Below are 16759 nucleotides of genomic sequence, written 5' to 3'. Positions count from 1 at the left end.
AGCTTGACAAACTGGTATTACTTTTCAGCCAATATAAGTGCATAGCTACACCATTTAGAAGAAACTCCAAATTACACTACAGATTTCTTTAAAAAGAAAAGGGGGGGGGAGGCAGGCATGCATCCTAGTGAATTGCAAATGAAGACATGAAATGCAGATTGAGGAATATGTTGCCCCCTTTTATGGTTATTTTAAATAAATATCTCACTCAATAAGCTTAGAGTTGATTACCAGCTCTTTTTTTTTTACTGCTTTTAGAAAATCGTCTCCTCTAATCTCCAAAGCATTATTAAAATGAACAAAGGACAGACTTGAAGGATTTCCTGTTTCCCTCGCCATGCATGTTTTGGCTTCATTTTCATTTAAAGTGTAATAAGATACAAACTTCACAATCTGCATGCAAATCTGTCCCACTGTGCTAAAAGGCTTTTAATATTACTATCGTGCAGTCCTAAGGATGGCTATGCAGATGTAAGTATAAAGTTCAATGGGATGCTAGCCTTAACTAGATTATTATTAAACTGATGAATAAGAGTCCTTCAAATAGCATGCATGTTTAGGTATAAATCTAAGCTTGCACTTTAACTATTTTGACGGTGCTGTTTTTTTAGGAACTCTTGTTAAGGGTTTGTCTGCAATGCACGTTTGTGATCAAATAGTCACCCAACTATTCTGTGGCTCTGTGAGCCACATTTTCAACACAGTTTGGTTGTGAAATTGGACTTTTAATTTTACAATGAAATTAAAATCATTTGCACCCTTAGTCAGAAGACAGACATAGGGTTAACTAAGAGCTGCAACTTCATTGACACTTAAAACAAGCGATTGGCAGTGGTGCTCCAGCTGTGCCGAACTGAAATCTGCAGGTCTTTCCAATATCTATGAAAAGGAAGGAACCCATTGGCCACACCTTAATTAATCAGTATGGCAGCTTTAGCTGTATGCTCCACACAAGCTTCCAGAGGGTTGCTTACCCTGCCCCATGGGGTTCAAAGCCCTCATGGGCAAATCTTGGAATCCAGCCAACTCCCATTTTTCATGGGGGTTACATTCCGAGGCATCACACACATCTGTGAAATCACATATATTTGAAACAGCATTGGAAAAGCCTGCAAACACTCTATCCCGCCCCTTTTTGTGACATTAATGGGTCACTTCCGGGTTTGGGTTGATGCGTGTCTGCACGGTCGCAAACATATTGAACACACATAAATGGGTAGTTGCCTGTAATCTATCACCATAAAGGTGACTTGGGGCATTCCCTGATAACTCATCTGCTCTTAGAGTAAGTTAAAGAAAGAACCAAACCTGTTTCCCACAGTGTGGCACCTCCCCAGGTTGGTTGGTTTTTTAAAAAACTTAGTTGGCCATGAAGCAATCAACCTGACCTATACTGCCGCCTTAAGGGTGGGTGTAAGAATGTCCAAAGAATGTCAGCAAGTAGCAAGGCTGGTTTAGCTTATGCCATGCCAGCTTGTTTAAAGCTGCTGCCTTTGTTTGCATGCTGGAATGTTGTCTTGCCTTGATCCGCTGTGTTCAATGACACCGCCAACCCACTTATTGTTTGGGGCATGCTGGAACAGGGTGCACACAAGTGGGACAGAAACTGGCGTTCTAGTATCTGTCCATGGTGCTATGTTCACTTTGCCCTAAGCTTTTCATAGAATGGAAACACAGTGATCAGATTGATTTCAGCTGTAGATTTCTTCCTCCTCTGCAGCTAAGGAGTTTCTTCATAAATAAGCTGGAAGCCCTATTCTCTTGGAAAAAGAGAAATGAAAATAATAATAATAATAATAATTTATTTATTTATTTACTTACTTACTTACACCCCACCCATCTGGCTGGGTTTCCCCAGCCACTCTGGGCGGCTTCCAACAAAACACTAAAATACAATAAACTATTAAACATTAAAAGCTTCCCTAAACAGGGCTGCCTTTAGATGTCTTCTAAAATTTTGGTAGTTATTTTTCTCTTTGACATCTGGTGGGAGGGCATTCCACAGGGCGGGTGCCACTACCGAGAAGGCCCTCTGCCTGGTTCCCTGTAACTTGGCTTCTCACAGCGAGGGAGCTGCCAGAAGACCCTCGGCACCGGACCTCAGTGTCATTCTCAGTGAAAAGGGCTGTAACAGTGATTTTAACCCCCCTAATCCTCTGCAATCCCTCTGGCTTATGCTAGCCATTTTTTGTTTCCTAAACAAGATGAACCAGCTCTCTTTCAGTTGGCTATAGCTTCATTTTTTACCAGAGACCGCCAACCAAGTAACTGCCTGCAAGTTCAACCACAGTATTTTATTTTTTTAAGAAACCAAAACTTCCTCTTCACCATGTTTATATAGAATGAGAGAATATGGAGTGTGTTCTGACTGTGAAACCTTTCCACAGAAGGTTCGGCAAAATCTGAGTGCACGGCTGTCCCTACCATTGGGTAGAGTGAGGCAATCACCTCAGGTGGCAAATGTTTCTTTGTGTGCAACATGGCCATCCTGCACCTCCCACAACTAGCTTGCTGTCCTTGGATGCAATGGAGAACAACATCTGCTGCCAGTATATCTAGTCAGTTTCTGTATGTGGACTAGAGGGGGCAAGGAGTACCATTTTTCCCTGCACTGCAGGCACCATTACAGACCAAAGTCCAGCCCTGTCATTATGAGGCCATTTTTCAGAAAACAAATCCCAGTACCCAAATTCAGTGGGTGTGGTTTGGTAAAACTAAACTAGATAAAACGCTTGAATCCAGCAGCAATGAGTCCCTTTCAGAAATAATACTTTACAGTTTGTCATGTTTTCATATTTTATATTGTTGTGTGCTTGAGGGGGTAAAGCACACTGAGAATCTAATTTGTGAGGAAATGGAGAAGAGTTCTAGCTGGGCCGGAAAATTCAGCCCATCACTAAGTCAGGTTAGAAACTGTTATTTCCTCTCTGTATGTGTCCTTCAAAATCTGTTTATTTGGAGAGCTACAAGGCTGGGATATTGGGTCTTTTTCCAAAGGCATTTTCATTTGTAAAAGTTAGCCTCCTTCTTGGCAACGAAGAGGAATGTTGTATTTAATTTAAAATGATTAATGAGATTTTGTCAGACTCCTGCCCTCTACCGCCACTGCAGTATGTCAGAACAACAACCTGGGAAAACGGACGCCACTCTGTCGCCCCAAACAGCTTTCCAGGAAAAATTAAAGCTGAGTAGCCAGCACCAGGTACTTGTCAATGGTATTGTCTTTTGGTTGCTTGACAGTTAAATGCCAAGTTAAGATATTTACCTGTTTGGGACAGAGGGACCTACATTAATTACTTAAGTAGGTCTCTCTCTCTCTTTTATGCTAGAGATCAATATTCGATTTCTGTTGTTTTCTAAAAAATAATGTGTGATTCTGGAATTAAATTGCATGTCTGTTTTCCACCAACCCACCCAATAAGCAAACAGATTACAGTCTTGCTGGATTTTAAGAGAGATAAGACTCTCCCTGCTCACAGATTAGAATAGCGGACAAGAAAGCAAGAAATAACCTGATTTTGAGGTGAGCCTCACATGGATCCTTTGCAGCAGAACTGTGAATGTGATCTGATTGTAAGATATAATATAAATCAGCATGAGACCCTGCAGATGATTGCTTCTGTGTCATTGTCCAGAGAGTGGCACTCCAAAGGGACTGAGGAAACAGGTAACTAAAGCCTTAGCTGCCATCTCACTCTGTTATTCCTGGGAGAAAGCCCCACTGAGCTCCATTTGGCTTACTTGAGTAAACTTGTAGAGCAGAGGTAGGCAACCTAAGGCCCGGGGACCGGATACGGCCCATTCGCCTTCTCAATCCTACTCACGGACGGTCTGGGAATTAGCATGTTTTTACATGAGCAGAATGTGTCCTTTTATTTAAAATGCATCTCTGGGTTATTTGTGGAGCATAGGAATTCGTTCACCCCCCCCCCCAATATGTGTGTGTGTGTGTGTGTGTGTGTGTGTGTGTGTAGTCCGGCCCACCACATGGTCTGAGGGACAGTGGACCGGCCCATGGCTGAAAAAGTTTGCTGACCCCTGTTGTAGAGGATTACACTATTAAGCTAGGTGCATCTACATATGTATGAACTGATTTAACTACCAGTGCAAACCTGTATATGTTTGTCCTCTTAGTGGTGCAGCTATAGAACAGCTAGCACATTTGCAAAGCTAAGCAGGATCCAGTATGGTTTCAAAGTGGATGGGGGACTCTGTGTTGAGATTCCGGCATTGCAGGGGGTTCGACCAGATGACCCTCGGGACCCCTTCCAACTGCAACTCTATTCGTCTCCGAAGTAAGCCTCACTAACGACAATGGGACTTCATCACAAGTGGGTTTAGGATTACAGGCAAAGAATATTAAAACAAAGCCTTTAGCCATCTAGAATATTTACAGCTTTCCACTTCAAAAATAATTACATTTTTAATCCATTTATTGACTGTTAATTACGCAGCTACAATTGTACCCAGTAACTTAGCGACAGCTGACCCTGTCGAGAAAGACATAACTATAGAAACAATATCGTGAGTTTGTCAAATTAATACAAGAAAATCTAAGCTTAAGTCCATGCTCAAACAGAAATTCAGCCTTTGGCCTTAGTTAAACTGCAGTCATTATGGATGCATGAAGAAGAGTGTTTTTGATGTGTTTCATCTCAGGTTTGTGCTGTCTGTTCTTTTCATCCTCTTTGTTACACAGGCAACAAAGAACCTTCTTCCTTGAATTGTGTGGTTCCTTCCCTCCCCTGAATTTGTGTGCATGCACCTATTCACCTCCCAAAATGCTTTGCCACGATGGAAAATGAGCGATTCTGGTATAGAGCTAGCATAAAAGGGCTTTACTTGTTGAATTTATTCATGTTAGGCAGTTGTGAAAGACACACACACACACACACACACACACACACCTAAATCTCTCTTTTCTGTGACATTTTATTAAGTCTGCATATCTGCCAAGGTTAGCCAGAGGGTGGTGATTAAACTATCTGTCCTAGGTTTTTTTCTGGCCCCCTCTTTCTCTGTCTTACGCTTTCTCTTGTCATTTGACTTCTTGCAAGGTATTTGGAGATATTACAGCAAATCTTTCCTCCCCAATCAAGGGGAGAGGTCTGTCTGCTTCCCCTTTGCAGAGCGCCTGCTGGTTATCTGTAGTAGCATCAAGGGCATGAGCAGCTGCTATAAAGCAGGGTTAAGCAAAGCAGCCTCCAGGGATTGCAACTCTGCCCTGGGAAAAATTAATCATCCTGTCCTTGCTTAGACTCTGAGCCTGGGAAGGGCCTTTCCAGTTAAGAAACTCACTGGTGAAGGGGTCCATTTCATTTTTTAGCTGCAGTCTAAAAGTGCCCAGTTTGATCCTAAGATTCTGATCCTAAGCACAATTAGGAATTATTCACGCAGCCCATCACATACTTTGTAGCCACAAGAAGTCTGAGCTGAGCTTTATAGCACTGGCTCCCAGACTGGCATACATGAACCAGTCTGCACACAGGTGGTAGATTAAGTGGGTCCTAAAACAAAAAGTAGCATTATAGAGGGCTGTGTTTGAGAAGTTTAGAAAAAAGATTCCTACTCTCCAGTAACAGGGTTAGCAGAATGGAGATTGCTCCAAGCACATTAAAACTGAGTTTGATTTGCATCTGCCCCCATCCACCTTTAAACAAACATTTCCCATAAAAATACTTAGGCTAGAATAAATCACACACTCTTAGCTTCACAAATAAGTGAATATTTTACTCACGGAGTTTTCAGAAGTTACAGCAAACAAGTCTCCGTCAGTTGGCAGTAAAACAAAGATGACAAAATGTTCCACATGACTTATAAAAATAAAAGTACTTGGTTTCCTTTCAAAAAGGATTGTGCCATATTTGGATTAGGAAAGGTACAGGCTTTAAAATATCTTTTTAGAGAGATTCAGCTCACTTTCAGGGAGCCATGGTAGTAGCATGGCTACTTTGCTTGTTCCAAGAAGCACAAAGAGAAAAATAATGAGAAGTGGGGAGCAAATGCTCCCCTTAGGGGTTCCCCCCCCCTTGGGACCAGCTAATATTTCTCCCTCTGGACCATGCATAGTGCCATCTTGACTAGATAAGGATCCACACTTAAAGAATGCATAAGATGCTAAGAGATTCCAGAACATGAAAGTGGTAGTAAGTGCATAAGTTCAGCTCACTATTTATAGTGCCTTCAGTGTACATAGTGCTTCACAGAATAATATTTACAGAAGGCACCAGCCCAATGCATACAATTATTACAAGCAATCACCAGGATCCCAAGTAATGGTGTATTATTCTAATTGGAGGGGTTTTTCATTCCATGCCACAGTCAGATCATTAATACGTTTACAGTGGTACCTCGGGTTACATACGCTTCAGGTTACAGACTTCGCTAACCGAGAAATAATGCTTCAGGTTAAGAACTTTGCTTCAGGATGAGAACAGAAATCATTCTCCAGCGGCGTGGCAGCAGCAGGAGGCCCCATTAGCTAAAGTGGTGCTTCAGGTTAAGAACAGTTTCAGGTTAAGAACGAACCTCCAGAACGAATTAAGTACTTAACCCAAGGTACCACTGTACTCCTTTCAAGTGCAGGAATTGCAAAAAGGTGGTACTGTATAAACATGAAGTCACATGACTGGGTTCAGTGGGTCTTGTTCCTAAAAGGATGACACTGCAGCCTTAAATTAGTTTTTGTATTTCCATTGCCTTGTCATTCAGATATGAGGCATACATTGGCTTGAATTTACATTGAACCACTTTCTATCCTAATTAACAAGTGAAGTATTTGTATTTAGTCCATAAATTTTGGGATCTGAACCAAGGTCATAAACCCATTGATACAAAAATCCACTTCTGGTTTCCCACAAAACATTCTCTTTCAACAAGCTTTCCTTTTTTGTGGGGGAGGGGAGTAGATGTTAAAGTTAGAAACCCATGGTGATCTACTGCAAATCACACAAATAACTACCAGTAGGTCTTGATCTACATTCTACCTCACTTCTAGTGTAGAAGATGACATTGTGTAAAGTTCAGTTGTTTGTGTAAAGTGATAGTTGTGATAAGAAAAGTTGCACCTTGTGAAATTCCCTCTTCTTTGCATAGATACAAGAGCTGTTTTGCCACTGATCATGCAATTTCTAGGAATGGCAGTTTGCCATTTCTTGTGGTGGGAACTCTTTCAAAGCACTTCACATCCATTGTCTCAGTTTATGAGAACTGCTTTTGAAAAAGAAACAATTACCAATTATTCAGCCCTTTTGTGTTGCTGATTTTATGCGTTACTTAATATTATGATATAGGCAATAATGATCTGATTAACATTTATTTACAATAATCTCCCTGTTATGAGAAGGGTATAACACAGCCTTAAAGCCACCCTTAGATTTCCACAGATTAGCCATCATTTATTTTTTAAATATATATATACACTGCTATATTATTTTTTAAAAAGCAGTTTACAATGATTTCCACATACACACCCCACATAAAATTTAAAATTAGAAATCATCAACTTAACTGTTACAGAAAGGTGTCCTCCTAATTGTCTGCATAAGCCTGGCAGCAAAGGAAAGTTTTCAGCAGGCGCTTAAAGGTTAAAACAGAAGGCGCCTGTTGAATCTCTATTGACAGAGCATTCCATATAAATCTTTGCCTCTGACATACACGTTCTGTTGCATCAGGCAGGGTTTGCTAAACAGAGTACTTTGGTACTCAAGGTGTTAACCACACAACAGTGGAGAGTGAAGTGCCCTAGCAGGCACATTTATGTGTGGCCTTGTGAAAAAGTGAATGCTTGTAGTCTTATTGCATTGTCTGAGAAACTGGGACAAACAGTGATCTGTTTAAAAATTGCCCTACTGGCTCAGAGCAAGTTCTCCCTAGTCCAGAATTCTGTCTCCATCAGTGGCCAGATCACAATAATAATTAAAAAAATCATCCTTATGTGTGGTATTTGGGTATACTCTCCATAATCCTGAGAATTCCATTTAGTGATCAGGCTTTCATTTGTAATGGCAGCTACCGTATTTTTCGCTCTATAAGACGCACCAGACCACAAGACGCACCTAGTTTTTGGAGGAGGAAAACAAGAAAAAAAATATTCTGAATCTCAGAAGCCAGAACAGCAAGAGGGATTGCTGCGCAGGGAAAGCAACAATCCCTCTTGCTGTCCTGGCTTCTGGGATAGCTGCGCAGCCTGCATTCACTCCATAGGACGCACACACATTTCCCCTTACTTTTAGGAGGGAAAAAGTGAGTCTTATAGAGCAAAAAATACATTTCTAATATAATCTCTAAATAATCTCTAAAGACTGGTTGTTGTTGGAGCAGGTGGTCATCACCATCTTGGAATATCAAATTCCATGCAACAAGGAATGCCCATTCCCATCAGGAATCATGCTGATAATGCTGTTTTTCTGGCTATGCCATATTAATTCAGCATCTGTAGTGAGAAATAATCCTAGGGTTCCCGTTAAATCCGAGTTGAGTAGAACTGGATTTGCTGACCAAAATTTGATCCTATTCAATTTGGATTTAATCAGAACCGTGGGTCTCATTAAAGCTATGTTACGTTAGCAAAACATTGTTAAGAAAGGCAGTACCGTGGTACCTCGGGTTAAGAACTTAATTCGTTCTGGAGGTCTGTTCTTAACCTGAAACTGTTCTTAATCTGAAGCACCACTTTAGCTAATGGGGCCTCCTGCTGCCGCTGCGCCGCTGCTGCACAATTTCTGTTCTCATCCTGAAGCAAAGTTCTTAACCTGAGGTACTATTTCTGAGTTAGCGGAGTCTGTAACTTGAAGCGTATGTAACCTGAAGCTTATGTAACCTGAGATACCACTGTATTATCATGATGACTGGCCACTCGGATCTTACGTTGTAGCTCTTTTATGCCCCAGAATGACATTTTGTGGCGAGATCTTCTCCATGGCCCTCCCTGTCTCCAGTGGCAGAATTTAGGGTCTCAAATTCCAGCAGCGCCCTTGGTGACACCAAAATTAGCACCCCTGCTTCTTCTGCTCCAGTCTATAGAATAGTTGTTGCATTCCCAGCAGCACCCCTGAGGCTCCCCACCAGGTGTGACCGAACTGGTCACACACCCCTAAATCCACCTCTGCTGTCTCCTTATTTGTGTTAACGAGATAATATTCCATGCATCTAATGAAGTGGGCTCTAGCCAATGACTCTGCAAAAGCTCACATTGTGATATACCCACAAATCTTTAAGGTACCATTAAACCCTTTGCTGTTCCAGCTGCTACAGGCTTCCCATGGAGGAAAGGGCTATTGATGGCTACTAGCTCTTTTGGCTATGCTCTTCCTCCATAGTTGGAGGAAGCAGTGCTTCTGAATACCAGTTGCTAGAAACCATAGTAAGGGAGAGGGCTTTTGTGCTTGAATGGTGCTCTTGGCTTTCCCACAGGCATCTGACTACTTGCTACTGTGAGAACAGGATGCTGGACCAGATGAGCCATCAGCTTGATCCATCAGGCTCTTCTTATGTTCTTACTAAAACAGGCTGGTGCTGGAGGAGGCTCTGGAGAGTCCCATGGACTGCAAGAAGATCAAACCTCTCCATTCTTAAGGAAATCAGCCCTGAGTGCTCACTGGAAGGACAGATCGTGAAGCTGAGGCTCCAATACTTTGGCCATCTCATGAGAAGACTCCCTGGAAAAGACCCTGGTGTTGGGAAAGATTGAGGGCACAAGGAGAAGGGGACCGCAGAGGATGAGATGGTTGGACAGTGTTCTTGAAGCTACCAGCATGAGTTTGACCCAACTGCGGGAGGCAGTGGAAGACAGAAGTGCCTGGCATGCTCTGGTCCATGGGGTCATGAAGAGTCGGACACGACTAAACAACAACAACAACAAAACAGGCTATCCAGTTCAAATTCTATGTCTTATTTGGGGAGGGAAGAATACTTTCTTTTGTTTTCACTAACCTACTGCCAATCATTAATTAATGTTGAATTCAGGAGGAGGGAAGAGTGGATCTTCTATCTATGCCATACATATCTTTATCAAGCCTTCTGAATTTTGTTTTGTCAGGATGATGTCCTCATAGAAGTCAAAAACATATTTTCCACTCCCCTACCTGATCAATCCCTGTTTATATGTGCAATTTAGGCTTTAGCCCTGTGCCCTTGTTTGGGAGTAAGCCCACTGAACTCAATGAAACTTACTTCTGAAGTAGCCATGTATAGGATTGTGCTGTTAGCTGGTTTGCGCCACATACTCTTACCGTACAGATGCCTCCGTATTAACTCAGATACAAATCCCATTTTGCTCACTGGTGCTTTCTCCCTAAGTAATTGTGTTCAAGTTGCATTGCAGTCAACTTGAAGTCATGGTACTCCAAAGCAAATAAACAAAAACCCTCCCCATACTTCTCTGCTCCTACACACAATATAATCAACACTGTAATGTAGATTGGAATCTGTTCTTTACCTATTAACCCCCATTAAATAATGGAGTATGATCACTAGGATGGAAGTTCTGATTCTGTTGTGGCTGAAACAAAGGCTGCTGTCTCTGATTTTAACTTCAGCTCATGTGTGCAGAACATGTTAGCTTTTATAGCATTTCAGCCTCTTGAGTAAATGGATCTGTTTCAGCATTTCAAAACAAAACACCAGAAGATTAAATGCTCATTTCAGAGGGTGTATCCTGTCCAGGAATAATTCTACATTCTTAACTGCTTTGAAGTTGACTAAGGGTTTGGATTTCAAGAATTATTTTGGATTATAAGGATATAAATATTTACACATCCAGTTGGGGGAAGGGGAGAGAGGTTCTATTAATTTCCAGCTAGCCATATTTCAAATACGTAGTCAAGACCTTTTCTTTCTCTTTCTCTGAAATGTATCAGTATCTTTGCAGACACAGGAGGTTGGGGTAACAGCAACATATTTACAGTCTTAGAGAAACAAGATAGCTGGAAGTCTTCTGAACAATTTGTTGCCAATTTTGGTTAAACGGATGGTACCCGGCAAATCTGTTACCCGCGCAGGGCAACCCTGTTGCATCTTTACGCAGAAGCAGACTCTGCTAGGTTCAATGGGTCTCACTCCTAAGTAAGCATGCATAGGATTGGTATCTCAGGCTACAATCATATGCCCACATTGCTAAGACTGGGAGTTAGACCCATATAGACTGTAGTGGGACTTACTTCCGAGTAAACATGCATACTGTAAACTACTCTTCACCATTCCCGTTAAGACTTGTTCCTTGCTTACACACAAAAACCTGCAGTCCATCACCCAGACTTCAAAGATATGTGAAACAGCTTGACTCCGTAGCCAAACTCCGGATAAAACAAACAGCTTGATTACGCAGGTTACTCGGGAGTAAGTCCTATAGAGTTCAATTGGAGTTAACAGGCACATAACTGGGCCTGCAGATTTTCTTAGGATCGGGCAGTAAACGGGCCTGGGATCTGCAATTTAATTTGATTTTAAATCGGTTCGAATCTAAGAGCATTTTTTAAACAATAAGGACTGCTTTGCACGAGAGATTGGTAACAGGGAGAGCTAGCTACTGTTGTTGGAAAGCGAACATACTCTTTTTGTTCCAGTTAGGGGTGGGGATAGTGGATTAAAAATAATAATAAACGGTCTATGGGGAAATCTCCCCCCCCCCACCTCCAGTTTTTCCTCTCTTTCTGCATTGTTCTCTGAGACAAATAAACGATCACAGGAAGACACCCTTGAAAACAGAAAGGTCACGTTACGGCAATAGTCTGGGCAGCATAAATGTGAAGTCTGGAAAACGATTGACAGTTTGTGCGTGAGAGTGCAAAGTGCGTGCGAGCTTTTAGCAGTCTCAAAATAAAATTACACCCTCCCTTTGCAAACAAATAAACAAGAACTCTTCCAGTATCAAACCCCCTTCCCCCCCCCAAAAAAAAGAGTTATCAAAACAGATGTTTTCATCTGTTTTGATAACTCTTAGGTGAAAAGGCAGAGGGAAGAGCGAATTAGGTTTGCTTGGTAAATTCTTCTGTGCTTCCTCGTTCGTGTGAATGGAATAACCTACCACTCCCGGGATAAAATCCCGCAGTGATTGACACCCCTGTGAAGCATTCGAGTGGAAATTGACAAGAGTGAAACCCTGACGCGATTCTGTTAATTCCAATATTTCTTATTGGTTTGTGGACCGAGCTGAGAAAGAAGCCGGAATAACGTTGTGCAAGTTAGAGAAAAGGTAACTTTAGGTTGTCGGTCGAAAAAAAAATCCTGGAGTAACTTCCGAGGTTTAATTCCATCTTCATCAGAGCTGATTTCTGAGCAGGAGGCTACAATTGCATTGTTTCTGCAGGGGGCATTATTTAATAATTCGTGTGTTTGGAATTTAGGCTCATTATTTAGAGGTAAACGTCTCAAAACAAAATTGAATTTACTCTCGAGTAAATATACGTAGAATCCGGCCTGCAGGCAAGTTCTCACCCACCCCCAATCTTAGGAAATTGAACAGAAGCTCCTTCTGCTCTTTCGAGTATTAGCGGGTCCCTCAGCTCATAAAAAAAGTAAGGCTACAATCTTTCGGGAGTCGGTTCTGTTGAACTCGGTGAGGCTTTTTTCTGAGTAGACATGCATGTCATTGCGCTGTTAGTGATGCCCTTTAAGTATTAGAAAACAAAAACAACGGCCCCATTACTCGCGGGCGATATTGTCTGACATATCAACAGCTTCGCTCTTTTTTGTCTCACAACCTTGTACAGTGGTACCTCTGGTTATGTACTTAATTCGTTCCGGAGGTCCGTACTTAACCTGAAACTGTACTTAACCTGAAGCACCACTTTAGCTAATGGGCCTCCTGCTGCTGCCGCGCCGCCGGAGCACGGTTTCTGTTCTCATCCTGAAGCAAAGTTCTTAACCCGGGGTAATATTTCTGGCTTAGCGGAGTCTGTAACCTGAAGCGTACGTAACCTGAAGCGTATGTAACCCGAGGTACCACTGTAATCTGCGACAGCAAGCACACAGTAAAAGGTCGTCTTGTTTTAGATGGAGGTAGCAAAAGCTTTACCTAGTAAACCACCTATGCAAAATTACCTGAGAGCAAATCCCATTGAAAGCACCGGAATTTGACATTGAAGGTCTGCCACCCTTCCCTGGGGGCTAGATTCCCTTTGAACTCAGCAAGACTGATTTCTGAGTATGCGGACACGGAGTTGCGCTCCGTGTTAGTACTCCTAGGGTCGGACATTTAATTGTGGCATCAGCCTCCGCAGAGCTGAGCCTGCTGCTCAGTGGGTTGAGCATGAGACTCTTAAACTCAGGGTCGTGGTTCAAGCCCCACGTTGGGCAAAACGATTCCGGCTTTTCAGGGGTTGGACTAGATGACCCTGGTGATCCCTTCCACCTCTACCATTCTATGAGCTGTAAAGCTTCGTTGGCAGGTGGATGAATTTGGACGCAAAACTTCAGCGGGGGAAAATCGGAAACGAGGGGGGCAAAAAGGTCTGTGACATTTCGGCTCAAAAGTGTACGAGATATGGCCCGTGACCATTCACAACAACAGTTAACTGGGTTGTCGCTAATCTTTTGCTCTGCTAAATTTATCATTGGTGTAGGGGGAGGGGGAACAGTCACAAATTGACACAGCTCACAGTCAAATTCTTTCATTAAAAAAACTTTTAATTGTGTTTATATTTCATTAAATACATACCCTAAGTCTATTTAATTAGTGTATTGATTGTTAAATTCCACACGGGCCGCTTTAATGTTTATGTAACAATTTTGGGGTTTGTATGCTGGCTGTTTAGCCGTAATCATTCATTCATTCATTCACTCACTCATCCCATGGAGACATTTAGGAAGAAAGCTAAGCTTGGTGTATTCAGCAACCCATGCCAGCGGACCATTTTTGCGCAAGTTAAGCACTCGCTCAGGCGCCAAACCGACCTCCTTACGTCAAAAACCGTCCTTGGGCACTGCACTTTATCCATCCCAGTTCTAAACGCCTGAAGTGCAACCTTAGTGCCACCGTGTTCAGCGGAAAGGATCGCTGCCCCAAAGCGTTTCTGTGCCTTTCTACGAGGACAATAGCGTTCTTTTTTTGACTTGAGCAAATCCCCCCCCCCAATTTATCCTGCCCCGCCTTCCAAAGCGCTCCGGGCAGTCTACATCTTTCTCTTTGCAACGGCCAAAACTCACAGCAGTGGTCTAGGCTGGGAGACTGGAATTACAAAGAAAGTCGTCACCACGTGCATTTTTGTTGCCGGGCAGGAATTCGAACCGGGGTCTGTTCCTCGAAGACCAATACCCTAACCAGTAGGCCACGATACTTAGATTCATTTTTGTAAGCCACTTTGAGAGCGCCTTTAACTGGGAAGCGGCTTGCCAGCGCGCAGCGCAGGGGCAGGCAGGCTCTGCCCAAGCCTCTGTTGCTGCGCTGTTCCCACTCGAGAGGCACCGCCTCGATGGAGCTATAATGGCTGGCATAGTGCCAATCGGTGGCCATCCAGCTCTCATCGCAGGTGGGGGCGAAAGGAAATGGACCGGCCTGGAGTTCTTAATCCAAACAAACGGGTCATTGGCTGGCAAAGGAGAGGCGGGAGGTCGAGAGAGTGTCAGCTTCGACCGTGGCCTTCCCTGGTCTCCAGGACGCAGCGGGGAGCGCGCGGAAAGTCTGGCTGCCTATGCTCTCTTGGCTTTCAAGACCCTGCCGCGCAGTCAAGGGGGACAGGTTGCTGTTCGTGGTTATATTAACAAGGCTAGAGCTTCGCCTTCCTTCGTGGCACAAAGAAACAGTCCTGCTTGTAAACGTCAGGGCGAACGAATGGATTCCTTTCCTCCCTGTCCACTTGCCAAAACCTCCAAGATCAAACAAAAGGATGTTTGCGGGGGGTGGGGGTGGAATCAGCTCCCATTCCTTGACTGCCTCTCTGCTCCTTCCCTCTTCCTTCTAAGCCTTTGTCGACTGTAGGGGAGAAATTACGAAATGATCTGGGCACCTTGGGGGTTTTGTGGCGTGGTAGTGGGAAACGATGGGGTGGAAGAAGAACGCTGACCGTCCCCCTTAGTTTTATTTTATTTTATTGAGCGATGGGGAGAGTGGCTATGGATGTGTTGCCAAGATCAACACGGCAGCGCAAGCAACTCCGGAGTCTGGCAATCATTCCTCCTTCTGAAGATCAAAACTCGAGCTCGTCAACAAGCGGCGGTCAGGTTTGGATCTGGCTGCCTCCATGACATCATGCCAGTTGCAACTCTGCGGAACCCGGATGCTTTCCTTGTTAGTCACTTAAAGCTGGGTTTATGTGAAGGCTGGTGTTGCAGCCGGGAGAGAGGGCTCTTTGCTGGTTTGGATTAGGCCAACCTCACGCAAGGGATCAGCCCAATATACATGTCAGGGAAAAGAAGGAAAAGACAAGCGGAACAAGCCCCCACCGCCTGCAAAACAAAAAACAAAAGCTCTCTGAAGCTGTGGGCTATAATGGGCCCGTGAGCAGCTCTTTAACAAGCGCCAAGCAAGCCATTTCATCGAGGGTAGAACTGATTCTGATTAAACGAGAGATTCTAGGATTCTTGACTGCACCAAGTTAAGGTTATTACTTTTGCCTCTCAAAAGAGGGGGGGGGGGGAGCCAGGACCTGGTTCAAGTTAGTTGTGACCAACAGCACTGTCATATACAGATATATTGAGAAGTAAAGCCTATTGAGTTCGATAATTCTAACTGGGTATAGAATTGCAGCCCATCCAACTCAGTGGGGCTTACATCCTTCGGATTGCACTGCAGGGCAATGAGGATCTGTATCCTTTATTGAGAGGAAGCCACGTTTGCTTTCCAAGGCATCAGGCTAGAACCGGGCTGCAGAACGGATTGTTAGCCTGTTTCAATAGTATCTAGTCACAAATTCAAGTAACTTTAGCTTAAATTGAATCTGTTATGCCCCCTTTTCTATGCCATAGTAGACAAAGGAAACAAGTGGTGCTTTTAAGCTTCTCCTTTGCCCCCAAAGGGTTGAGATTTTAGACTTTCCATGATAGGCTAAGTTTACTAATCAAGCATATGGTTACTGATCAGAAATACAGTTGCTGATTGGTCACATATTTTAAGCTGGTAGAGCTTTAATTTAATTTCTGAAAGGAAATTTTGGGCTGTGCCCAAAAGATACAGGTCATTAAAATGCTTTAGCAATGGAGTACTTTTCTGTATAGCCAAAGGTCTCAGTTGATAGGTAATAATTTTCCCCAGTTTCAGACAATATGTGGATTCTTCGTCCAAGCGACCCCTTAGAATGGACAGGTCAGTCTAGGTAACAGGTCACTTCCTCCACAATCTTCACATTCCTTGAATCAGGGAAAGTTTTCTAATACCTTTTGGAAACAGCAGATATGTTGTACTATTTCAAGTCAAAAATAACTCAACCACTGAATGATACCAGAACATCACCCACAGATACTAGCTGAGGCTGTAAGCAATATGTACTTGGAAAAAAATCCTTGATTTTTTTATTAAAAAAATTAATAATAATTACTGATGTCCATTCTAAAAAACAAAAACCAGTGGTTGGGGTTACAGGATAAAACACTTCCCTCTAAAGATCTACAGTATACTTACAAATGACATGCTTTGACATTGTATTATCATCATCATTTCACTCTTATCCACGTGTGTGAACATGGGATAACCCCTCTTTATCCTCACAGACTCATGAGGTATTGTGACTGACCCAGGGAATTTTATTATTATAAACATAATTATTTGCCTAGTATAGTAATACTTGGCATAGTGCCTTTGCAAATTATGAAAGTGCTCCGCATA

At 43.0% G+C, this 16759-nt stretch overlaps 1 long non-coding RNA gene across 1 annotated transcript in view; it reads right to left on the bottom strand.

Annotated features, from left to right (window-relative positions):
- The window catches only part of LOC310685426, a 621470-nt gene that overhangs the window by 470226 nt on the left and 134485 nt on the right, over positions 1-16759 (bottom strand). The window lies entirely within an intron of this gene.

The sequence above is a fragment of the Podarcis tiliguerta genome (assembly GCF_965153285.1).
Source record: "Podarcis tiliguerta genome assembly, chromosome: 9".
Lineage (NCBI taxonomy): Eukaryota > Metazoa > Chordata > Lepidosauria > Squamata > Lacertidae > Podarcis > Podarcis tiliguerta.
The sequence above is the reverse complement of the archived record's forward strand: the minus strand, read 5'-3'. Positions and strand labels throughout refer to the sequence as shown.